The sequence below is a fragment of the Amphiura filiformis genome, chromosome 10 (genome assembly GCF_039555335.1).
Source record: "Amphiura filiformis chromosome 10, Afil_fr2py, whole genome shotgun sequence".
Taxonomy (NCBI): domain Eukaryota; kingdom Metazoa; phylum Echinodermata; class Ophiuroidea; order Amphilepidida; family Amphiuridae; genus Amphiura; species Amphiura filiformis.
This window is the reverse complement of record NC_092637.1, coordinates 62,308,767-62,335,291: the sequence shown is the minus strand read 5'-3', so window position 1 is coordinate 62,335,291 and position 26,525 is coordinate 62,308,767. Positions and strand designations below refer to the sequence as shown.

The 26,525-nt window shown below is 37.1% G+C and overlaps 1 long non-coding RNA gene across 1 annotated transcript; it reads left to right on the top strand.

Moving 5' to 3' along the window:
- The first annotated feature begins 937 nt into the window (after window positions 1-937).
- On the top strand, window positions 938-1,796 carry LOC140162349 (uncharacterized). The gene is made up of 3 exons (XR_011860248.1): window positions 938-951; window positions 1,280-1,321; window positions 1,702-1,796. It is a non-coding gene; the product is annotated as an uncharacterized lncRNA (long non-coding RNA).
- The last annotated feature ends 24,729 nt before the right edge of the window (window positions 1,797-26,525 follow it).

Genomic DNA, 26,525 nt, shown 5'->3' with positions numbered 1-26,525 from the left:
GTCATAGCGGAACCCAGTAAGAAACAGTGCAATTTCTGATGCTGTGAAGCGCATCCTGTAATTATGGATTCAATCATGATTTATCATGCGACCAAATCTTTGAAACAAATATCTGAAAGTGTTTTGGCATGCCTGAAGGGAACTGAACAGATTTGGCCTGGACTGCCCTCTCCAAAGTGTCGGGCATTTTGGTAGGGGGTCAATCAAGGTCAAACAGGGGTCAAAATTATAAAATATCTTAATGCTTTTAAAATATATACCAAATTACTCGCTTCGTCATAATGCACCCACAAATGTATAGCCTGCCCTATCTGCGACCTTTAGTTACGACGCTGCGGCCAAAAATGTGACAAAGGCCAATGCCTTTTCGGCTGGGTGCATTTTACTAACACGCTTTAGATTTGCCAATTTAAATGAATTTCGTGTCTAGTTATTTGTTTTTTGACATATTTCTGGCAAATTCAACGGAACAACTTAAAAATGGCCGCCTTGACCTTGAAATTTCAAAGTGGCTGCCAAAATGCATAACATCGGACAACCTGCTTTGGGGAATTGTTATGGTGCATCGTGAGCCCGCATAGTGACCAATAATTCTGTACACAGTCTTAACATGTTTCAAGTGTTCAAATATTAACACCTGCCAAATGTTATTTTAAAATCTGGTAGCTTTTATATAGGAGGCGATTATGAGATTTTGCATTCAAACACACATGGTAAAAAATTATCCTTTAGCATGACTTTTGCAACCCAAGTTTAATAGCAGCTTTGGAATGTTACTACTATCCCAGCATTCATGAGTCTTTTTACCCAACTGTACACAGGGCCAGCGTGCGGGCCATGGTGATACTCACTCCTCTGTTGGGTGTGACTTGGATCTTTGGAGTGCTACAACTTGATCCGATAGCTGGTGTTGTGTTTTCTTATCTCTTTAATATCAGCAATGGGCTGCAGGTAGGACTTAGCATATTGATGCATCTGAGAGGCTGGGTTATATTTTGTTTGCAGTATATTATAAACTAAACTAGACGGTTGTTAGGTAAAATGATGAGGGGCTGAGTTAATTGACCTTTTCGGTAAATCACATAAGCCTTTGCGAGTAGACCTGAGACGTCATACCGCTTACTCGAAATGCGCAGTAATTATGTCCGCTAAACGATTTGAAATTAAACATCAAAAATAAATGTTAATTGTGAGTTTTTAATAATATTTTAGAAATAATTATTGAACATGTGCCGAATAAGATATATTATTGTTACATTTGGTTCAAATTACTTTTCAGGGGGTATTCATCTTCATCACACAGTGCCTTCTGGATGATGATGTAAGTATTTAATTCAATTTCACATAAATTATACATGGAATAGTATTGCTAAGATATATGTAGAGGAAATGAGGGAGAGAAAAAAGAACAAAGTGGAAAAAGAGGCAAAAGTACAAAGAAAAAGAGGTAAAGAGAGGGAAACGGAACTAGACGACTTGTTATTTGCATTCAATTCATTTGTAGTAGAAATGCATCATCAATACAAAGTGTATTACAAGAATATTGCACAGAACAAAGGATCTAACTACTTTAATATATCTTCAAAACTTCAAAATTATAGAATTCACATTGTTTCTGAAACTGGTAAAAAACCTAACATATCCCATGTGACTGTTTTCATCCTAAGTATTAGTTGATTTGTTAATGATTCCATGTTTCAGGTGAAGGTTTTCCTAAAGCAGAAAACGTCTCGTGGTCGGGTGGACGGGTCCAGCAGCACTAAAGACACAAGCATGAATTAGAGAGGATATTCCGTGTAATATTCCATTATCATTAAATGTTAACTTTCCAGTGTCTACGTCACTTTCCACTACCCTGGAAAAACATCATAGCGCCGCCACATGGAATTTAAAGATTTCTGATAAAAGAAACCTTCAGGTAAAGGCTTAACAAGACGTGATAGTGGGGGCGTTGCACATTCATTTTGGATTTTTTGTTTTTGTGTTTAATTCTACATTATTAAAGTTTTACATATAGCTTAAGAAAGTAAAAAACAGCTAATTACATTTAGCAGTCCCAAGTAAAGAATTCTTATTGAATATGATGACTTTTTACTAACGTCTCGCGATCCTCATTGTACAAATAAAAGTTCCTGTGTGATTTAAACGTATTTTCTGGACTTAAAATTTTCTGGACTTAAGTTTCTATGTTTGTTTGCTTGTATCTGACCAGAACATACTCCTTCTGCAATGGCCCAAATTGTACAAAAATTGACTTTCTCCGACTAAACCTCAACATATGGTTATGGCAATTAAGTAATAATAATAATAATAATAATAATAAACAAAGATTTAATATAGCGCCCTATGCAGAAAAGCCTCAAGGCGCTTTACAGAGAAAATGCAAAACCTTATAAACTACCAAATATAACTTAAACTTACACAAAATACAACATGATTATTATACACAAAATGCAATAATATTACTATAACATGATAATATAGAAAGCAAATAAGTATAGGCAAATGTTCATAAGTAGCAAGTATTATGAAATATACAAAGTAAAATACAAAATAAGATATCATATAAAACATAATTGGTGATGTGACCGGCACATGAAAAAAAAAAACACGTGATAACCAGGGAGAGGAGAGGTTACCAGCACTTGCACTCTCAGCGAAGATCAACAGCATCTTGCTCCCATTGAATGGTAAGTTGGGCTGGGTGTTATTAATTGCACATTATAAAGTAACAAATAAACAATAATACAAAGTATGAAATTTAAGCGAAATGTGACCGGCACTTGAGGCGAGAAATAACCCAGGAGAGGAGAGGTTACTAGCACGTGCACTCTCCGCAAGATAAAAGGCAACAGCATCTTGCTCCCATTGAATGGTAAGTTGGGCTGGGTGTTAATTGCACATTATAGAGTAACCAATAAACAATAATATAAAGCATGAGGATTAAGCGAATGTAACCGGCACATAAGGCGAGAAAACACAGGAGAGGAGAGGTTACTAGCACGTGCACTCTTTAGCAAGATAAAAGCAACAGCATCTTGCTCCCAAAAGATGGTAAAGTGGGTTGGGTCTAAATAATTGCACAAAGCGAATGGATACACAAAAAGTAAAGTAAGAGTCAGGAAGTTATTTTGCTATATTATTATTATATTGTAAATATCCAGATGTACATTCTATCGCCCTTCGTTCTATTGAGCATATTTTGTAATACGACCTACTATAAATAGGGAGGGGTGGGTTGGGTGAGTGGTATTTGCCACAGTCCAAGAGTTGTACTATAAATATTAAACGCCATACTGTTAAACTTGGTGCAAGTAATAAATATGGGTATCTTCTATCCAGTGATAATAAAATAAGTATACACATTTCGCTATGACTTTGTATTAACGAACGCGCTCTCTCAAAATTGGAAAATCCTGGTTTTGCATTCAAGTATAGCTAGCATTTCACGAACATGTGATTTCCTTCTAAATATTATCAACCAAGTTTAAATAAAGTCCATATCTCTTAGATAAATTTCACAAAAGCAAAATATAAATCATGGATTTTACTGTTAAAACCTATGACGTGCTTAGAAGGGGTCGAAACGTTACTGAAAAAAAAATGTTGGTGAATTTGATTCGTATTCTGTCTTTACATGATACTTAATGACTTAAAACCTAAATAATCGTGTACGACGGGCTTCACTTGGAGGATTTTAGTACCACCGTCGTAGGACGTGGGCTAACTATAAATACACGTATCTAGATGTAATTTAATGTATTGTACATGTAGCATGGACACATTTCGATTCAGCTTTTAGGCAACTGAGGGAGACTCAAATTGTCATATGCACGTTCCTTTGAGCCTAAAACCCTAAATAGGGTAAAATTGTACAATTGTGCACGCTTCACTCGTATTTGCCCTTCTAATAGCAAAATGCATATCCATTTTGGAATACAAGCAAATGTCCTATTGAAATCGGAACAAAATATGCACGTACCTCTAAATAAAGTTTAATGCATCCGGCGGCACTGTCGATTTTATGTAAGCAAAGCTTGGTGAGTTTGGGACCTCCAACTTTTGGTCTGGCTCAGGGCCCCCAAGAGGTAAATCCGGCCCTTGTAGTAGTGTGGTAAGGTAATGGGCAGTGGTAGCAGTAGTAGATGTAGGAAAAGAGACAAGAAGGATAATTAAGTCAATTAGGTGTATCTGGTATTTTTTTCATTGATGTATTGTTGTTGCTGTTGTTGTCGTGTCTAGTTGTCGGCATAGAAGTAGCAGGACGAAGTAATATATAAACTACGAAGGAGAAGGAGCCGTAGCGTAGCCAGCGGGGAGAGGCAGGGGCTGACTGCCACCCCGGCACCTAAAATGGGGACGGAGAAAGGGAAAATGGGGACGAAAGGGAAAGGGGGAAGGGGAGCGGAAAATAGGGCGCGGGTAGCCCCGATACTGACGTCCCCCGGAAAGACAATACTGGCTACGCGTTTGAGAAGGTAGATGAGGAGAATGAGGAAACGAAGAAAGAATATAAGAAAAGAAAAGAAACGAAAGGTTAACAATGGAAAAATGTTTATGTAATGTAAGTTATAAAATAAATATATAATTGTTCCAGTAGACAAGAGATATCTAGTAGACTAATATATAGATATCCCCAAAATATCACACTAAGCGGTGAACATTTGTTAAAACTATATTATTTCAATGTGTTTCGCTGGTCGAAGGGATCAGAAATTATGATAGTTATACCATTTTGTGTCACCATTTTGGTTCCACTTTGGTAAAAACAAAAACTTCTTTCAATTTTGATGAAAATTGTTTCAAATAATTATGTAGCATTGCTTTAGTATTCTAAAACATATATTTTGCACTATATAGACTTTTTTACCAAGGAAACACTACAAAAAATGTCATAAACAAAATAATGGTACTGATATATGTCTTAATGTGTTACATAAGTAGCGAATCGTATTATATATTATTTATTGTGTTATAAATGTTCATTTTGAGACCATTTTAATCATAATCGAAAAAAAATGTTTTGTTTTTAACCATGTGAAGCCAAGTCTTGACCCTCAAGTCTTTTCACTAATAACGCCAGACTAATATGTCGACTGTCCTTGGTATCCGGGTATGGTATGTCAAACTATACATTTTGTAAAAAATTCCGCTACGACCAAATTAATGAAAATTTTGGGATAAGATCGAAACTATTTTCAAATTTGACCGCTGTGTAAACTTTGCTCCTGGACAATCCGGAATGCTCATATATACAAGGTTACCCATTGGTCGCCCATTACATTTTCTTTCTATACACCTCTGACGTCCACATAAAAGCCAAATATATTTAGTCATACCCAACTGTAGAGTCAGACTCAAGATCTATTAATTTGACTAATATGTTGTGTCAGGAGTACCGTCAAACTGCCACCTGTGACGTCATTCCAAACACATTCCATTTATTAGGACAGGAGGTTTGTGGATATTATTACAACGAAGAACATAATTTCATCAAGCTACTTTAAATTGATTGGTCTTTAGTAATGTTAGAGGTGACATCCTGACTGACACATATATTAGTTTATAATATGCTTTATTTTCATGGCGTGTATACAAATATACTGACTCACAGAGGCGCAGCCCGGTTATAAATATCATTGGTGGTCATTGTCAAACATATTCTAAAATATATATAGGGCTATATTGCTAGCATAAAAGCAGCAAATCAGGAAAAGTGACATTAATTTGAAAAAAGAAATCTCTAAACAACGGACTTTGAAATATTTTAGTTGAGGCGTTTTTACCATGTCAAAGACACATTAACCTGGCTACGTCCTGTTGTATATTGTGAATCGTCGATGTTGCAATAAATGTGTAGATGGTACAGCTATAGCAACACTTCAGGGGGAACACAATGCTTACCAAAAATAAACATAAATAGATAAAAACCTATATATAACAATAAACTAATTGAATAGGATACATACATCCAAATTTGGTGCTGTTGTTGTTGATGCTGGTGTTAGTATTGATGTGGCAGTGATGAGAGTAGAAGCAGTAGCGATGGCAGTAAATTAGATGCTGATAATTATTACGGCGTTGTTGTTATTGTTGTTGTTGGTGTCGCACATGTTGTTAATGGTAGATGTGGTAGTAGTGAGGTTGCCGTGATGGCAGGCACAGTAGTTAAAAATAACTAAACTATATGCGTATATTTTAGTGTGATAGATATTGGTATCGTAAAGGTCTAGAATTGAAAAGTATGTAATGTCTTGTAATTAAGAAACATTAATAAATAATCATCTCAAACAATCGTGTAATATGTATTGACCCGTAGCGCTGTCGATTAAACAACCTACCCAGCAAACACAAAAACGTTTTTAAAACATTTTAATAAGTTATATTTTGGCTTTTGGTTTAGGTAAAAACGTTTTAATAGCATTAAAATGTCGGGTTATATAAAGGTCATGAAAACGTTTTGTATAAAGTTTTGTATGACACACTACAACAATATTTCTAAAATGTTTTCAAAAATGTTATTGTAAACTATTTTTGCAAACATTTTTTGCCAAATATTTTGTCAACACTTAAATAACATTATGTTAAAATATTTGCCCCCAGCAAACACAGAAATGTTCTTAAAATGCTTTCTTCTTTGAAAAACATTTAAATGTCGGGTTATATAAAGGTCATACAAACGTATTTAAAACGTTATTGCAAATATTTTGAGCAAACAATTTTCGCAAAATATTTTTTCAAACCAAAAATAACATTCTGTTTAGAATGTTTTGTATCAGGCTTTCAAAAATGTTTTGTAATGTTATTAAAACGTTTTTATACCTTTTATATAACCCTGCATTTAAACGTTTTCTGTAAAACATTTTGTGTTTGCTGGGTAGTAAATTATCAAAAAAAATTTTTTCAATGTTATGAAAACGTTTTATACTCTTAGTATACCCTTTATATGACCCGAAATTTAAACGTTTTCTGACAACATTTTATTACATTTTGCGAATGATGTCGAAAACGTTTTGTGTTTGCTGGGTATATCATCATGTGTCTCCAGGTCAACATAATTATTATACACATAACTATATAAATAAGCGGTTACTGTTGCTGAAACTGATAACAGCAGTGATAGCGTCAATTTGTTTTATAGTTAGGGCCATTAAATATTTACGCCGGGAGAATGTGAGATTTGAAGGGAAAAAATGGCACCATAAAATTCGCGTTTCTTCCTTGCGCTTGCTCAAAATTGTCAGATTCCCCCACTTTCTCCATTTAAAACTTTAATATAACTTTAGTTTTAAAATTCTCCCCTCAAATTTAAAACACAAAATCGGATTCTCACCTCTAAACTCCTACATTGGGGGGGGGCTGGTGGATGGAGTTCCCTGGAAAAACTCACCCCACTCCCTGGCGAAACTATTGGACGGTTCCGTATGCACATAAACAGGGATGCCAATGATTTATTTTCAATTTGGTAAAACGAAATGAGTACACGTAAAAAGATATTCGTTTTTTAATGAAATAAGTGAAAATAAATAATAATAAGCAAGGTATCCGTCCTCAAGTAATGAATTTAGCATTTAATGCAATTATATAAATGGTGTCAGGTTAAATTCAAAACGTATCAACATAGTAAAATAAACTACCGCTTGCTTGCATTTTGTGTGTGATGTGTTTGCCTCGTTCACTGCCTGACATGATTCGTATTGACTGCCAAATCACAGAGTACCTATCCTTAAAAGGGCACTGTATTCACGTGGTTTCTTTTCTAACGCAAAAAGATCACGAATTCTGATGGTTTGCAAGTGAATAGTGTCCACACTACCGACTGATTACGTAACTGTTATGAATAATTTATTAGGGTTTTCAATGCAATCGCCTCGACCCATTAGTACATATTATCTGTATTATCAAAGTACTTGGCATAGCAATCCGGTGAGTTCAATGAACTAAACCCTAATACCGATGGAGTATCAATGGCGTTTCTCAGTCTCCATACACAGATGAACACATACAATAGGAGAAGGTCAACACATACGACCTCCTACGAGATGTACAAAAACCTGAATATCATAAAGATCAGTATTCGTTTGTGCATATGAACTGCATATTTACGATGCTAAATATTACGACAACACGGTACACAGTGTCATCGCCCCGATATCTTCATGGAAGAAATCGCCATGGCTAGATGAATCCACCGCCACGCATGGCCATTTTGTATCGACCTGTTTAATAGTTTTGAGTCGCATAATGGGCCGAAGGACATGTTACTAAGGCTACTGACAATAGCCCCGATTAGGCCGGTGACTGACCTCGCTGTCTGTGAGTCGAGCATGGTACGCCATAGGTCAGATGCTTTTAGACTTCCTCCACGATTGACCTATACACTGCGCTATATAATTCGGCACATATAAATCAGAATCATTGTCAGTTTTTGACTCAAGACGCAAGTTTCTTTCTCAAGACGCAAGCTAACGAATATCATATCTGTTCAAAATATATATTCAAGTGCAAGTAACCATATCTGGTTTCTTTATACGAAATCATTTACGGGAGATATTCATCATTTTCTACCCCGGTATCCAAAGATTTTCGTCTCATATCAAACTCGTGCATATGACATTCGCGTGTATCGATCCCGGGTATTGATTTTAGTATCTCTACAGAGAAAGAAATTATTAGCCAGGCGATGTCGGTGTGCAGTATATACATTGTAAGGTCAATGGTTCATCATATCCCGTATGTTTCTTAAAATTCATTCATATTTGAGGCAAATTTCTGTACCCATTTTATAGGCGCAAAGGTAGATTTTTTCATTTCTTTTTAATGAAATAATTAAGGTTTTCCATTGCACGGGGGCCACCGGGTGATACTATTTTAATTCTATTTGTAAATGAATGCGGGTTCCCGGTTTTTTTTTTTTGACAACTGATCACCCACCCAGGCAACACCATAACATGATAAAACGTCTGTATTTGTACGATGAGTAAATATTAAACTGAACTTTGCCTTAGAAAATTGTGTAAGACGGTGTAAGATTTGTGGGCGCCCTCAACATTATTATCCTCTTTCTATCCGTAATGACATGGCATATACCGTGTGAATTCTATAAAAAGACTACTTTATGGGGTCATATCAACTGACACAAGTAACGAAGTATATACATTCTGTTAATAACTTGATCAGAGTGGCCGTATACGCGAATGTATTTAGGGGCTAAGCAATAATTAATAGTGCCGGATAGGGCCTATGGCCTAATAATGTACTCCTCCCGGGCGACTCGTGTGGGACAAGGACGGTGACCAAATCTCCCAAATTTCCCCAGGGGGGCACTCAAGTATGATAGTGTACGCATGCTTGACTAATTTTTTTTGAAACACCCTCTAAACGAGTTTTACCCTACCAGCAAAGTTAACCCCTTAATAAGGTAATTTAATATTATAGAATTTACCCCCTAATGAGTTATTGGCTAGTAAAAATGCAACAAATGTACCCATTTTGGACTCATAGTTTACCAAAAATTTGAAAAGGTGCCCTAAGCAAGTTGTTCAGTTTCAGAAAACTACCCTTATCATGAAAATCAATGTTTTAGACCCTAAATGCATCATCAGGCGCGTAACTGAATCAGCCAAAATTATTACAAATTTTGAATGACATGTGCTAGACTCAAACACATGTTAATGACGCAAAGACAGTTGTGGATAAAGCCATGGTCACAGACCTGTAAAACAGAGAGCAATGAAACCAGATTATATTTCCTTGCTCTAGCGATTTCACAGAGAAGGTATTTCTAGTACAACGCAGCGTCGGACTCTAGCTGAGAGCGTAGTCTAAGTCATTACGGACTCCAAAATGGCTCTCCATACACAAATGAACAAACACAAAGGAGGGTAGTCTCCTCCTTGGCCATCTTGATTTCGATGGAGCGAAACCAAATTGGCTGCGGAGGAGACGGGTCATTTTGCCATGCAACTTTCTGAGTGTCGCCCGCCTGCCCAAATGTTCAGGTGAACCAATATGCGTGAATGCTGCAATCATTCCGCACCTGTTAATTCTTGCATGGTGTTTACTGATTCACATGATTCGTATCTGCTCCTAAATACCAAATTCAGCCAATATACATGTGTGTTGCAATCCTTTCTTCCGGGCCTTTAGGCCCTATACCACAAATATGGATTTAGTTGTTCCCTACTAACATGTACTAAATTTACCTAATTATTGTGTGCAGTTTCAACACAACATAGTGCAACCATTTTGGTATTTTACGCTATTTTGGCTGGTGTGATTTTTTTTGCTGGGAAACGGGCCACAGCGTCATCATCCCTACCATCGTGTCAAAAATTGCCGGTATAGTAGGTTGAATTAATTAATAGTTCTTCAATAGCCACGCATGGTGATTTTATTCGAGAAAGGCCGAGCGACACAGGCTAAGCACATTACATGTACGATATGATATACCACAGCGTTTCCATTCATTAGCTGAAATGTTTTTACGATCTGCGCATGCTCGTATGAGTAATATTACCCTCTTTGATGTTGCTAAAACAAGAAAATTCAATTTGTTGTCAGTTGTTGCTGGTTTTTTTTTTCAATTCACTCACTGGAAATTCAATTAACTAAGATACGATTATCGAATTCTTTCAACAAATCTGCAATTCCACCGAAACGTTTTTAAATTGACCGATAATGATGTGACATATTCAGCTGTTTGAGAATCTAACCATATGAAAAGAATATGATACCACCAATGTTCAATGCTTAATGTTCCAACTCGGAGCTCATTAGGCCTGTAGCTAGGAATAAGTTCTAGAAATACGTTAACGCTGAAATGCTATGAATAAAATGTGGCGTCAAGTGGCGGTCTTTTCAAATCATTAGCTCTTGTATGTATTGTATGAATTCATCTGTGTGTGGTCAGTGGCTCAATCAATTATATACACAATCGGTCATTTCAAATGTTTAGTTTTAGTTGGGGTGTTGGTTTTGGTCACGTGGTTTCCTATTATCCTGCCTAACCACTTGAATCACAAGATATCGAATTCTTTGTTTCTACCTTTTGTTAAAAACTGAACATTTGTATCAAGCAGATTCGGTTTTCGTTTCAGTTTCTTATAAGTGGTGTGAAGAAGAAAGTTATTTGGTTTGAAGTTACCTGATCTAAGTATACAAAAGAAATATTTAAATTTCGCAGTGCAATATTTACGAGGAGAGAAATCGAGCATGTCGATCTACATTCAAAAACGTGCTTTAGAAAAACCAATAAGCCAGGGCTATTTTAACTGTGAAAAAATATAGACCATCTAAATATTTGCATTCGACATTACAAAAGCGGCGACTGAGTTGTTATAAACAAAATCGCGACATTACAAAAGCGGCGACTGAAGTGTTATAAACAAAATCGATCCATGGCCTTAATCCCATGTACCAGAATCAATGGAAGGCTATGACTTTTTTCTGGAAATTAAAATATAAGATAGAGGGGGAAAGAGAGAAGATAGAGGGGGAAAGAGAGTTGCGTGAGGGAGGTAAGGGCAGGGAGAAAGGGAAATCAGATGGGAGAGATCATTGGAAGTGAAAAGGGAAGGGGGAGGAGAGCTCGAGATAGAGGAGATATCGAATATAGGGGAAGCGAGGAGGGGGAGAAGGAGACACTTAAGGAAGAGGAGGTTATATAAGTGGGGGAGAGGGGAGCCTAGGTAAAACGTATGAGTTGTACTTACCGGGGATAATAAACTAATTCATAATCAAATAATCGCCGTGCATCGTTTATGTTTCATACAAACAAACAAATCCCCCACCCCACCCCACCCCTCAATATACGCGCATGTATATGATTTCTAGGCCTATAACTCGGGGTGTAATATGCCACCTTCGACAGAGAGCATCAACTGTCGTCCGCGGGGATATATTTCCGATATAAATCATGATAATAATTATGTTAGCACAATAGGCTATTGTATACTTGTTATATACCCTATACTGTGTCCTCCCAGCATAATATGATTGCAGACCAGATCTGCTCTACTTTTTAATTCCTTGATTTTTGGTTTCTGAACAATACAGAAACCCAAACTAATGATTTGAAATGGGGGAATGAAAGAGTGTAAGCTTCAATCATCCTGGTCAGTAGGATTATGACTCTTTTTCATAAAATGGAAAGATATCTCTAGAGGTGGAGTTTTGTTTTTTATTAATTCAGTTTTTATTGCAATCCAGCGTTCGATGGGTTAAACTACTGGCTGTGTCCCTGTAGGAGTATCTACTGACCAGGTGCTAAACAACAAATAGTGGATGCTTTTTACAGTACCCAATCAAGTCTACATACCATGGTCATATCAGGGCATTTACAAAGAATGGTCAAATGTCAACGTTTCCAAAGAAGTATAGTATAGATGTTGACGCAAGCTTTCGTGCGGGAATCATAAAAATATACTCGCCAGTCGTGACCTTTTTATGAGATTTGATACGGCGCTGAAATCTATAGCTGTTCCAAAATCAATTCCAGACCCGGTTTCCAGACGCAAATGTGTATATATGTTGTGACAAGGAATTCAAAGTAATTGTTATCATCAAGTGACCCACATAGAGGAATACGAGATCTATCGTGAGCCAATCTGCATCCTGCTGCCTGCAAAAGCCGACGATCGGGTAAAAATTCTAAAAGGAGCGTGACTAGATACGTGACTAGATATTCGCGTTCATTGCATGATAAGTTTAAAACGGCAAATTGCAGTCACACAATATATAATATTGGTAAATAACCAAAGCAAATGGTAAAATGTGGAAAAGAACTGTAATAACAATAACAAACTGTGTGCTCTAAGAGTTGTCAGTGGCATGTCGTTTTTTGGAAATATCACAAAAAAATATCAATTTTTTGAAAAACGCACCAAAATGTAATACATATTCGCACTCAGCGTACTTCAAGTTCGCCCATGCCCCACGCCTTAATTACTTCTAATAAATCCTGGAAAAGTTTCACAAAGTGCGTGTTCGTAATTAACTGTCTTATTGCATTGCATAAATAGATGAAAGGTGTTACGAACAGATACATGCCTAACCCCCTATTACCAGGGAACTTAGATCTCCGGGAATTGCGACTGAAAAAGGTCATGATTCACACAAGTCGGACCTCATCTCTACGATCTGAATTGACATAGGTCAATTTATTTCCCGGCATGCTTAGTAGGTACATCGGTCTTACCATAGACCCTGGGATAATAAATATTTGCTCCGCAATTTATCAATAAATACTCGTATATGATAAAATATTAAAACATCGTATAAGAACTATTCTATAGTAAATCAATTATACCAAGTAACTGATGATGCATTAAATATGCAGGATATTAATCATCTTCCTAAAAGGCAGACTATATGGTACATGTCATAGAAGTGACTTTTTACTTCCGCAAATGGCCGTTGGTCGGACCTCATTTCTCCTCAAATTGTGACCTGGGGCTGGCATTTTCTTCGGAAGGGGGGGGGGGTCCCAAATATGTCGGTGACCGGAGTCAATTTTTTATGACCCCCTATCGCGGACAAAAAATTTTTACGCCCCCCCTATCTTGGGTCGAAAAAATTTATGACCCCCCCTTCCAACTACACAGACTCAAGAAAAATTATTCATTGCCGGAACTAAGGCGCGGAGCGCGTCAAAACTTAAAAGTGAAGAAAGTGTGTGGAGTGCGGTAAAATTTTTATTGTAAGTGTAAAGAAGGCGCGCGGAGCGTGTAAAAATTGTGCATAGATTGTACGCACATTTCGACTGCGAAGTTAAAGAATGCGCGCGCAGCGCGCGAAAATTTTAAGTCACCAGCCCTTAATAATTCTATAACCCCCCTATTTTGGGTGTTAAAAAAATTATAACCCCCCTATTTTTGGTCTGAAAATTCTATGACCCCCCCAGTATTTTTGGGACCCCCCCTTCCAAAGAAAATGCCAGCCCCTTAGGTCCCGACATTTAACCCTATGCAGTCTCATCCCTCTGCTATTACCTCAAAATGAGAATGCTGCTATATATGTGTATCATGTTGCAAATAAGACAATTTTAACTAACATTCCAAGACCTGTATTGTGCAATTTCTTATAGCAGCAACATCGTATCCTTGACACACTTCTTGTAATTAAATAACCAACAAAATATGATTCTTGATGATCATATTAATAAGTATGTGTAAACCAATTATCTTTACGATAAATAGATAAAATAGGTGTTTTAGAAAACTATTTTTAATACTTTTTGGCAAAATTAAAAAATATCTTCAAAAAAAGTTTCAACATTTTTACTGAGTATTATTGAATGGACTTTGCTTTTCAAGGTGATACCAAACATCACTTAGCGATATGGCTTAGAGCAAGAACTACCTATGTCCACAATTAATGTTATTTATTTCGGCAACAAAAGGATGGTTAATTCTGCCCTCCACAATAAATGCAAGTGACTTTGGGGTATATGCATGGTCACTTAAACAGTTAGCATGGTTAGTTAGACACAAGTCACCACGTACATACCCCAAAAGTCACTTACATTATATTATAGAGGGCAGAATTAACCGTCCATTTGTTGCCGAAATGAGTAACATGTAATTGTGGACATTTATAAATTGAGAAAGAAAATACCATTTTCGGTAAAATGATATGGTGCCTCTCGCGGGAAAACATAACAAGCAGAGATTTGTGTACTTGACCTCTGACTATTTAGGCCTACCAATACTGGTAATGTATACAGTATTTCCACGAGCTTGTGACTTGTACTAGGGCCGTACACAAGGTCGAAAATATTGGGGCGACCATCAAGAAAGAAAGTGATCCACGACACGCCACGGGTGGGGGGGTAGGGTTATGTTTGTGTGTGAACGACTAATTTTATTTAATGACTAGACCTAATTACATCTCGTGTGAAAGACGAATTATTGTTGTGCTTTGACTAATCTAATGTCTTGCTTGACTAATTAATATTTTTGCATGACTAATTGAATTTTATGCATGACTAATTAAATTTTGTGCATTACTAATCTAGCCAATAATTAGTCCAATTGGACGTTTTTGAAACACTAATTATATTTAGTCATTTGACTAATCTTTGATGTGATAACTATTTAATGATTAGTCCAATTAGACCATGTGAATGACTCATTTTTCTTTGGTCATATGACTAATTGAATCTAACTGTGCATCTTCACTATATCTCTATATTCATGACAATACCCCCGGTAATGTAGATGCATAATATCAACCCTAAGCTTACTATTACCTCTATACTAAATGCATAATGCGGATCGGAGGGGAGCATGACATAGCGTGTTTGCAAATATTGAGACAAATAAAGCTGACACACAAAAGGAATGGTATTGCTTCAATAAAGGCTATTATTGGACTTAACTAAAAAACCACGTGACCTATGAGAATACAGCTGTGATTAGTGGCTTCCTTGATTAATTTTTATATTTTTACAGTCTGTCGACATAGAAGTACAAACCAAATCTGTGGCATCGGGGGTCGATGCTTTGCGTCACACGCGAACGCAGCGCGACGCGTAAAGAGCGTGGTACGCTCGGCAAGTACAACTCGCGCACTCAAGGCAATTGACGCGCCAAAGAAGCATTGCACTGAAATAATTATTCTCATACCTCCAGTTTCCGAGGTCTATTTACTGTGTACTTCTATGTGGACAGACTATAGATCATTATTATTAATATTACCGAGTAAACAGAATTTTTTTTTTAATGAGTATTATTGAATGGACTTTGCTTTTCAAGGTGATACCAAACATCACTTAGCGATATGGCTTAGAGCAAGAACTACCTATGTCCACAATTAATGTTATTTATTTCGGCAACAAAAGGATGGTTAATTCTGCCCTCCACAATAAATGCAAGTGACTTTGGGGTATATGCATGGTCACTTAAACAGTTAGCATGGTTAGTTAGACACAAGTCACCACGTACATACCCCAAAAGTCACTTACATTATATTATAGAGGGCAGAATTAACCGTCCATTTGTTGCCGAAATGAGTAACATGTAATTGTGGACATTTATAAATTGAGAAAGAAAATACCATTTTCGGTAAAATGATATGGTGCCTCTCGCGGAAAACATAACAAGCAGAGATTTGTGTACTTGACCTCTGACTATTTAGGCCTACCAATACTGGTAATGTATACAGTATTTCCACGAGCTTGTGACTTGTACTAGGGCCGTACACAAGGTCGAAAATATTGGGGCGACCATCAAGAAAGAAAGTGATCCACGACACGCCACGGGTGGGGGGGTAGGGTTATGTTTGTGTGTGAACGACTAATTTTATTTAATGACTAGACCTAATTACATCTCGTGTGAAAGACGAATTATTGTTGTTTTTTGACTAATCTAATGTCTTGCTTGACTAATTAATATTTTTGCATGACTAATTGAATTTTATGCATGACTAATTAAATTTTGTGCATTACTAATCTAGCCAATAATTAGTCCAATTGGACGTTTTTGAAACACTAATTATATTTAGTCATTTGACTAATCTTTGATGTGATAACTATTTAATGATTAGTCCAATTAGACCATGTGAATGACTCATTTTTCTTTGGTCATATGACTAATTGAATCTAACTGTGCATCTTCACTATATCTCTATATTCATGACAATACCCCCGGTAATGTAGATGCATAATATCAACCCTAAGCTTACTATTACCTCTATACTAAATGCATAATGCGGATCGGAGGGGAGCATGACATAGCGTGTTTGCAAATATTGAGACAAATAAAGCTGACACACAAAAGGAATGGTATTGCTTCAATAAAGGCTATTATTGGACTTAACTAAAAAACCACGTGACCTATGAGAATACAGCTGTGATTAGTGGCTTCCTTGATTAATTTTTATATTTTTACAGTCTGTCGACATAGAAGTACAAACCAAATCTGTGGCATCGGGGGTCGATGCTTTGCGTCACACGCGAACGCAGCGCGACGCGTAAAGAGCGTGGTGCGCTCGGCAAGTACAACTCGCGCACTCAAGGCAATTGACGCGCCAAAGAAGCATTGCACTGAAATAATTATTCTCATACCTCCAGTTTCCGAGGTCTATTTACTGTGTACTTCTATGTGGACAGACTATAGATCATTATTATTAATTTTACCGAGTAAACAGAATTTTTTGCTAAAACTTGAAAAATGTGGCTCCTGTCTTCCCATTCGTTTTAACAGACTTTGCCACCGTATAAAACAGGTTTAAAGTATTTTTAATAAACATTATTATCAAAGTACAATGCCAAAATATACATGTAGTTAAGGATATGCGGTTCAATGCCTCTTTATATAATTATTTCATCGCTGTCAACGTATTCGAAATACGAAATTATCCTATCATTACAACCTTTTAAACCTGCCTCTGTATAAAGGTTTTCATGTGTTGGAGTGTGCTTTATTGCTACATGCTGAATTCCGAGCAGTAGTATCAGATATATACCATAAGACTGATTTGTATTTTAGAGCTGAAACTCATTTTGACAATGAACAAAAAAATAAGTGACGATTGTTATAATGTAATGACGATGACAATGATTACTATAATTTGCATAATGAGGATAACGACGATATGATTATAAAAATGATGATAATGACGACAATGACGATAACAATGATGATGATTATGATAATGTTGGTCATCAAGTTAATAACGATAATGATGACGACGGATGTTGATGAAGAGGATAATGATAGTCATGAAAGTAAATGATGAAGATTATGATGGTGGTGATGACGTTGATTGCGATATTTATGAAAATGATGTAGATTGGGTTAATAACATGAAGTATTACCAAGCAAGCGTTGTCAAGGTAACAAACAAATGAAACCGACGATTATATATAGTTAATTATTTCCGCCCACAGTCTGTATTGACATTTCATTAAATTCAACAGTTTCGCCAACATAACGTAATTTGTATATGAAGAAGGGTGACCCTTTGTTATGATCACAAAAGACAATAACAACAAATTACAAATCGATACCCTGGGGCCTTGTTTATGCTGATTAAAGAACAGAGTCAAAAGGTGGTGAAGTTTACGAATTTATCGATGGCTGTTAGATGGATATGGACTGTCCTGCGTGTTGTAGTTCAAGTTTGCATTTGTTTGTACTTGTCTCAGGGGTCTCAAGCGGACATAGGTAAGTGGATAACAGCAACAACCACAATAAGGATGACGAATAATAATGGTAATAAGGACAATAATTATAATTATAAGCTGCAATCACTGCAAACTACAGATGATATTCATGATGTTGGGATTTAGTGTCAAATCCCGGCATTTTCGGTCTTGATTCCAAGCGTGCTCGATGAATCCGTCGCGACTTTCGGGACCGCACACCGATGCTGAAGCTTCTGTAACTGGTTTGATATGTCTCTCAACCGCCTGGGTGTGGCATGGATAACGAGCAAATATACCAGCAACCAGTATATGTGTCTCGTCTTCCCGGATCATAGTAATAAGAGTGCCGTCATCAAAAACGAATGTGACAGGAGGTTCTGTTATTGGTGGGTTCTACCAATCGATCATCTCTATATATGTGGTAGCTTCAAAGTTGAGCACTGGCACACTGATAGATCTCACTGTGTTGGTATTTGGCCACTTTCTTGTTTTAATGATGCGTCGCATAGCTAACTTGCGTAAAACCAGTTTTTCAGGATGGCTAAAGAAAGCGATGCGTTGAATTACAGGATTCACAACTTTCTTCAGCTCGTCTGTGAGGTAGCGTGAATTCTGAATTACACTGTAGACATGTCCAAAACCACCCTTACATGACGGAGCATTCTTTTGCAACATGCAAACGTAAGATACGAATTTGCTCGTTATCCATGCCACACCCAGGCGGTTGAGAGACATATCCAACTAGTTACAGAAGCTTCAGCATCGAGCACGCTTGGAATCAAGATCGAAAATGCCGAAATTTGACACTAAATCCCAACATCATCTGTAGTTTGTAAGGCATGCTTCTATTAGTCATACATGTTACTACTATAGACTATTTAATGTTATAAATATTAGTTTTACTATTTTCTAATATTAAAAAGTATATTTTACTATATATTTGCGGTACAACCCACATAACTCATATTCCCCTTCCCAGCAATGGTCCTGGCAGTGTTACTGCGTTTGTATCCATTTTCGGACACTAATCCTTTATCATAAGTACATGGTAAACTGTCTGTGATTACAACTTTAGAATTAGCTTAGGTGGCTATATATACCAATTTTCAAGTTCTAGGGATGTACTTATGAATATACTAGCATCTCAACATGCGCTTTAGCGTCACGAATCATCCAAATAATAGCCCAGACAGTGTTTTCATCCATTTTTGGACACTTGTCATTTACAATTGGTACATGCTACACTGCCTGTGATTGAAGCATTGGATTAAGCAGTAAAAGGTAGCCATATAAACCAAATTTCATAGTTTTAGCGGGTGTACTTATGAATGAATTAACATCTCAACATGCGCTTTCGTGCCGCGATGCGTACATTTGGGTAATTTTGGTCATTTTTCAGGTGCTTTGTGGAACCTCAAGATATGCTTCAAATTTTCCAATTTTTTGCCAGGTTACTTATTTCATATGTAAGCAAGTTTTTATAACTATCCAATTTTCACTCCACCCTAATAGACGGGTTAGTGCAAAATAGTCCTATGCGCCATTCTGAGGAAATTGGTATACAACTATTGGTAAATACACACATTTAAAGCTTAAAGACAATAGGTCGTATGTGAAAGTCATTTTCCTGGTGATAACAAGAAAGTCGTATGAACCATTGTGACTTCACATCATGCTTCATACGACTTTCTTGCACTGACCAAGCAAATTGATTTCACTCTGTTTTTCGTTTTACATGGTTATAATAAGTTTGGAATTTAAATTATTCTTGATGATTAAAAGACGAGGTGATTGCGAAAATCTATAGTGAGCGGCCGATGAGATGGGGAATTACACCACCACCTGGAAAATCATACACTCCCTTTCTGGGAAGAACTCAAGGAAAGGGGTGAAAGTCAAATAGAGAGATGGAAAGCGCCAACCATTGACCATGAACTGCTTGAGGAATGGAAGGAATATTTTAGCCCACTCCTTAACAACGACAGTGGCACAGCAGCTTCAGAACTTCCTGCACCAGGTGTTGAAGATCTTCCTATCATCACTGAGCCCCCAACTTGTGAAGAAGTAGTCGAAGCAATAGCAGCCATGAAGACCAACAAGGCAGCAGCATTGGACTGTGCTATAACTGCTGAAGCACTTCAGGGAGAAGGGGATAGCATGATTGATATAATTATCGAATTCTGTATGGAAGTATTCTCAATACCGCTACGTCAGTGGGTCACAAATGTAATCATTCCTCTACCAAAGAAAGGTGACCTCTCTCTCATGACAAACTACCGTGGTATTTCGCTTATGTCCATTGCCGCAAAAGTGTACAATAAGATCCTTTTGAACAGGATCCGATCTGACATTGATCCTTTTATGAGAAGCAACCAGGCTGGCTTTAGATCAGGTCGAAGCTGTGCTCCGCAAATACACATTTTGAGGAAGATCACTTTTGTGGACTTCAAAAAAGCCTTCGTCTCCATCAACAGGTCCGTCGTGTTCAGTGCTGCTATGGTAGATGGAAGTATCTCAGAGTCTTTCCAAGTAACAACTGGAGTGCTTCAGGGTGATGTGTTAGCAAAATTCCTGTTCATTAGTCTGGTAGATTACCTTCTGAAGAAATCAACTTCTGGAATTGATGCGGGAATTGTTACCTACCTACGTCGGTCAAGCAGGTATCCTGCTAGGATGCTGAATGACCTGGATTTTGCTGATGATATCGCCCTGTTGGAATCTTCCATAGCCCGGGCCCAGTCGAAGCTTACTAGCACTGCAACCGCAGCAGCAGATCTAGGCCTTGTCATCAGCGCACCTAAGACAGAATATATGACTGCAAACTGTAACGCTCAGCCAGCACTTGAAGTCTACGGTAGTACCCTCAACCATGTCACAGACTTCAAGTACTTGGGTTCCAAGATGGGCTCTAGTGCTGGAGACCTAAAAAGAAGAAAAGCACTAGCCTGGGCAGCTTTCTGGAAACTGGAACGCCTCTGGAGAAGCCCATCCCTGCCAATCGAAACAAAAATTAAGCTATTTGAGACAACTTGTGTTACTGTCTTTCTGTACGGCTGTGAAACATGGGTAATCACCAAGGACATGGAAAACAAGATCAACGCCTTTGCAACATCTTGCTACAGAGTCACGTTAAACATCAAGCGTGTGGATCGGATTCCAAATGAAACCATCTACAATCGGACCAACACCCCTCCACTGGTTGCCAGAGTCAAGTTTCGTCAACTCAAATTTCTCGGCCATATACTGCGTCTTGAAGATGACGAGCCTGTGAAAGAATATGCCCTTTATATATTCCACCACACGGGAAGAAGAAACCGGGACGGCTGCGCACACTATACTTACAGTATGTCCAGCACCTCCTGGGAGATACTGACGGGAGGCTGCAGCCAAACAAAATTGTTTCGCGTGCCCAAGATTGCAATAGTTTGAGAAAGCTTGTAGTCTGATCTGCAGCCGACTGATGATGATGATAGTGAGCGTCAAATTATGAACTAGAACACGTCAATTTAAGAACAATAGTTTCCACATTAGACTAAAAAAATTATCTGTTATGTATTATCTATTTAAAAGACTAATTATTGGAAATCTAATATCTAAGAAGATATACGTATAATAATAACTTATGATCTACTGTGGTATTGTGATTTTCAAACTAGGCTATATACTCCAAGCTAACAGTGAAATTGAAATTAAATGTCGTAAATTAGAACGTAAATGGCGCAATAATAAAAATAAATATATAAATAATAATAATAATAATAATAATAATAATAATAATAATAATAATTACAACACGGTAAAAAAACATATAGCCATTTCATCTTTCACCTTTCATCATCATACAGTCAATGTGTTCAAGAAATTGCTTACGACTCGCCATTTTCCATTTCAGTAATGATACGTTCCACATCCATCCTTTTAATACTATTTTTTCAGAGATACTGTATTATATTTTATAATAATGTGTTTTAACCATGTTATATTATTGTACATCGCTATGGTAATGTTTTGAAATAACGCTCAATAAATGTTGCGAAATTATTAAATTAGTGGTATTAATGTGATGTACTAATGTGGGATGCTTCTTGTTTCAGTTCCCGAAAACCTTGGGTGTTATAAAGACGACGGAAGTTCCCGAGTACTTCCTGATGCACATATGCAAGCTGATACAATGACAGTTAATGTGTGCACAGCTTTCTGTTGCAGTCAAGCTCGGATCATGAGATATGCCGGTGTTCAGAACGGAAACGAATGTTATTGTGGTGTTGAAAACAGTAACTATGAAGCACTGGGACGTGCAGCGGACGATGAATGTGATAAGATGTGTGAAGGAAATATAGATGATATCTGTGGAGGCTTTAATAGAATGAATATTTGTGAGTAGAGCATAGGGAGTTCTTCTTGAAAATTGCTATATGCTAAGATACATTTTTGTATCGGCATTTAGTATACATTCTTATGCATAAGAAACTGTATAAAATGAATTTTCAGAGTTATTTATATACATTAGATTTCAAGTATTTCGTCACTTAGAAACAACACTTGTCACAGGTTTTGAATACAAACGTTCAATAATGAAGTATCAATGTACAGTAACTCAATCATCCCCACGTATTCAACGATCGACATGCAGACATTTCGTCGTTATGTTATTGAAAGCATACAGGTTTTAAAATCTAGAAATGTTTTTGTATATAATAATTCTATAATAGACTTGACTTCCCCCTTTTCACATTTTTTGTGATAGTGACATGCTCTTTTGGGGATTTGCCATTTGGTCTAATACCATTTCGTCTAATATGCATTTCGTCTATATCCATTTAATCTAAACCCATCAGGTCTATATCCAGTACGTCCAATAATCATTTGGTCCTATAACCATTTGGTCCGATTACCATTTGGTCCGATAACCATTTGGTCTAATAACCAATAAGTCTAAAACCATTTAGTCTAACAACCATTTAGTCTAATACCCATTTGGTCTATTACCAATAGGTCTAATACCCATTTGGTCTAATACCCATTTGGTCTACAAACCATTTGGTTTAACAAGCCATTTAGTCTACTAGCCAATTGGTATACTAACCGATTAGTCTAATAGCACGTGTGAGGCTGTATAGGCGCAATAACGCTATTACAAATACCATGAGTGTGAGGTCATAGTCCAGGGTCACCGTGGTCTTAAAAAGCGTGTTTTATATATAAACAGTATAACAAGTCTATAGACCTACATGTAGTATCTACACATAACTCCATATGCAAATGACAAAAACATGAAAACCAAATTTGTTTTAATGTTGGAATGGCAATACCGGCAAATGCCCTGCACACGTGGCACCCCCAGTAATGCATGATGAGTATATTATCATATTAACCTTTAAAAGACCGAAAAACAAGGACAAAATAGTCCGGCAAAATGTCACTTTCACTGAGTATGCATATATACGGTATATAATACCTGCAGGCTTCATGTATTAGTCTTCATTTTTTTGGATATATCAATAAACAATAATATTAAATAATTCTACTAAGAATGCATAAGATTTGATACATGTAGTATGTTTCCCTACATGTGCTCCCGGCATGTGCTCATCGCATTATACATGCTCGCCTCATTACATGTATTTTCAGCCCGCAACCAGTAGTAGACGAAATGGCAATTCTTTTAGACGAATCGGCAAATAGACGAAATGGTTTTAGACTAACTGGTTATTAGACCATAGGAGTATTGGACCAAACGGTTATTAGACCAAACGGTTATTAGACCAAATGGTTATTGAAAAAATATTAGACCAAATGGTTATTAGACTATATGGTTAGTAGACATACTAGATATTAGACCAAACAATATTAGACTAAATGGACATAGACTATATGATTATTAGACTAAATGGCAATTAGCCTTTCTGGTAATAGACCAATTGAATATAGACGAAACGGGAATTAGACCAAATGGTATTAGACCAATTGGCAATAGACCGCTCTTTTCTTTCTCGCTACTTTAAACATGTTCAAGCAAAAACATTTAAATGCCATTAGTATTTATCTCCATGTTTATGGTACGTAAATTAAGCAGCAAACGACTCATGTCTTACGTTGCTAAATTTTGAACATTTTACGTAACACCGCGCTCACAACCCGTAACAAAAGAGGTCACGAAATTGCCGTCCTACCATTAAGAAGTTTAACCAGTCCAGGCCTGTCCAGGTCCGTAACCAGGACTTATTTGGGCGGATTTTGAAAAGGTGGACTTTTTTTGAAAACTTGGATCTTTTTTGGCCAAAAAGACATAAAAAACACCTCTATTTGTTCGCTCGCTACACTCGCAAATGGGACTTTTTGGGTCAAAAACCAGAACTTTTTTGGCTTTTGGCGATTGGGGGATGTTCAACCCCCTGGTCATACTCGTATATTACTCTTAATATTCACAGTTCAATGCTAAAGTTACACTAAATCTGTTAAATCCTTTATTCTGCAGATGATTTAAATCCTACCGATACGTCAAGTACTTGCCAGACGACATCTCAGAATACTAATACTGATACCACTAGTGAAGATGCAACCACCATGGCAACTGATGCCATCACATCCTCAACATCACAACGACAAACCACGACAGAGATGCCGCGAACTGAGTATACTGATACCACTAGTAAAGATGCAATCACCATATCAACTGATGCCGTCTCATCCTCAACATCGCAACGACAAACCACGACAGAGATGCCGAGCTCAAGAGAAGCTATTTCTGATCCTGACCCTCTTTGGACAACGTCCTTGGCGACAACAGATGAACAAGTGACAGCACCAAAATCTACGACTGGTCGTACTACTCAGAGTACTGATACTGGTATTACTAGTAAAGATGCAACAACCATGACATTGATAGCAACTGGTACCCTCTCATCTTCAACATCGCAACGACAAACCACACCAGAGATGACGAGCTCACAAGAAGCTATTTCTGAGCCTGACCCTCTTAGGACAACGTTATTCGCGTTAACAAATAAGCAAGTCAAAACGAGTGATAGTACTACCAAAGACCCGACAAATCAGCCATCCACACCGCAGTTTAGTTGTGCTGAGAGTAAAGGTGTACCTGGGAACATTGCAGAAATATTTGGAAACAAGGTATTTTCAAAAATAAATAAATTAATGAATTACACACATTGAATACATTTCAGGGGCGTTGCCGGGCAGGAGTGCCACTTTGGGTAGTAAAAATATTTGAAACAAAAATCAGGAAGAAAGGATATGAAAACATAATGGCAAATGCCTAACGCGTATGGCCGCACACGAATTGAAAATCCTTGGTCGATTCCGGTTATTGTTATACTTGATTGCTCATTCCTATTCCTATTGCCGATTTTGGTCCCAGCAGTTTTGAATGTTAAAACAAATGGCCAACGGTTTCTCAGCATATAAAGCAACCTCATGGATCTGATAGCCCGTGAGCACCGATAGCACGTGAGCATTCTATCGTACATAAACACAACACAAAAGGTCATGTTAAAAAGTTTGTTTGAACATAAAAAATATAAAATAACGCAAAAATCAACCTTATTTAAGTTTAAAATCAGTTTCAGAGCTGGTGCCTTTATCGTGCATTGTGTGCTCTCTTTCAAAATACAAAGTACCTCGTGGACAAATAATGAAATTGGGTATCGCAGCAAAATTATTCATACAAATTAAACGGTAATTGCGATTCGCTTCATTTTATCACAGAAGGTGACTATTAAAAGTGTGTGATTTATAGAAACTTTCAATTATGGAAAAGTTCAACTTGGTTCTTACATGAATATCGATTCTTTGCTCTATTGCACTTTTTTGACTCACCCTGTATTAACAAAGAACCTTCTGAATACTGAAGTATACTACGGTTTATGTAGCACCCTTACTATTAACCTTTACACGCACGCTTTTTTAAATACTGGAATGTTTATGTTTTCCTTTCAATTATTATAATATATCGGATAATCCTGCAGGATATGGACGTTGATGAAATATTCTGCTTGTGGGAAATGATCAATTCCAACCTGTTCGACATTGGACAGGTCACCATGGAAATGCTACACAAATACATCGGTAAATCTGTATTTTTCGTAATGACATTTTTGAAAAGGTCGATATAAGTATAATTATTCTTAAATTACGTTAAAGAAATCATATTTAAAAGTACAAATGGCATCGACATAACTATAATCTTAAATTTTCACTCCCTTTTAAGCTGTTTTTCGGAGTCAACAAGAGATTGACATACCAATTAATTCAAATGTTGATTTTACAGATACAGAGGTATTCAACGCTAGTGATCTTCAAAGAGATTCCTGGACTGTTGTGCTTACTGGCGAATCTTACGACTTGCAAATAATGTTTC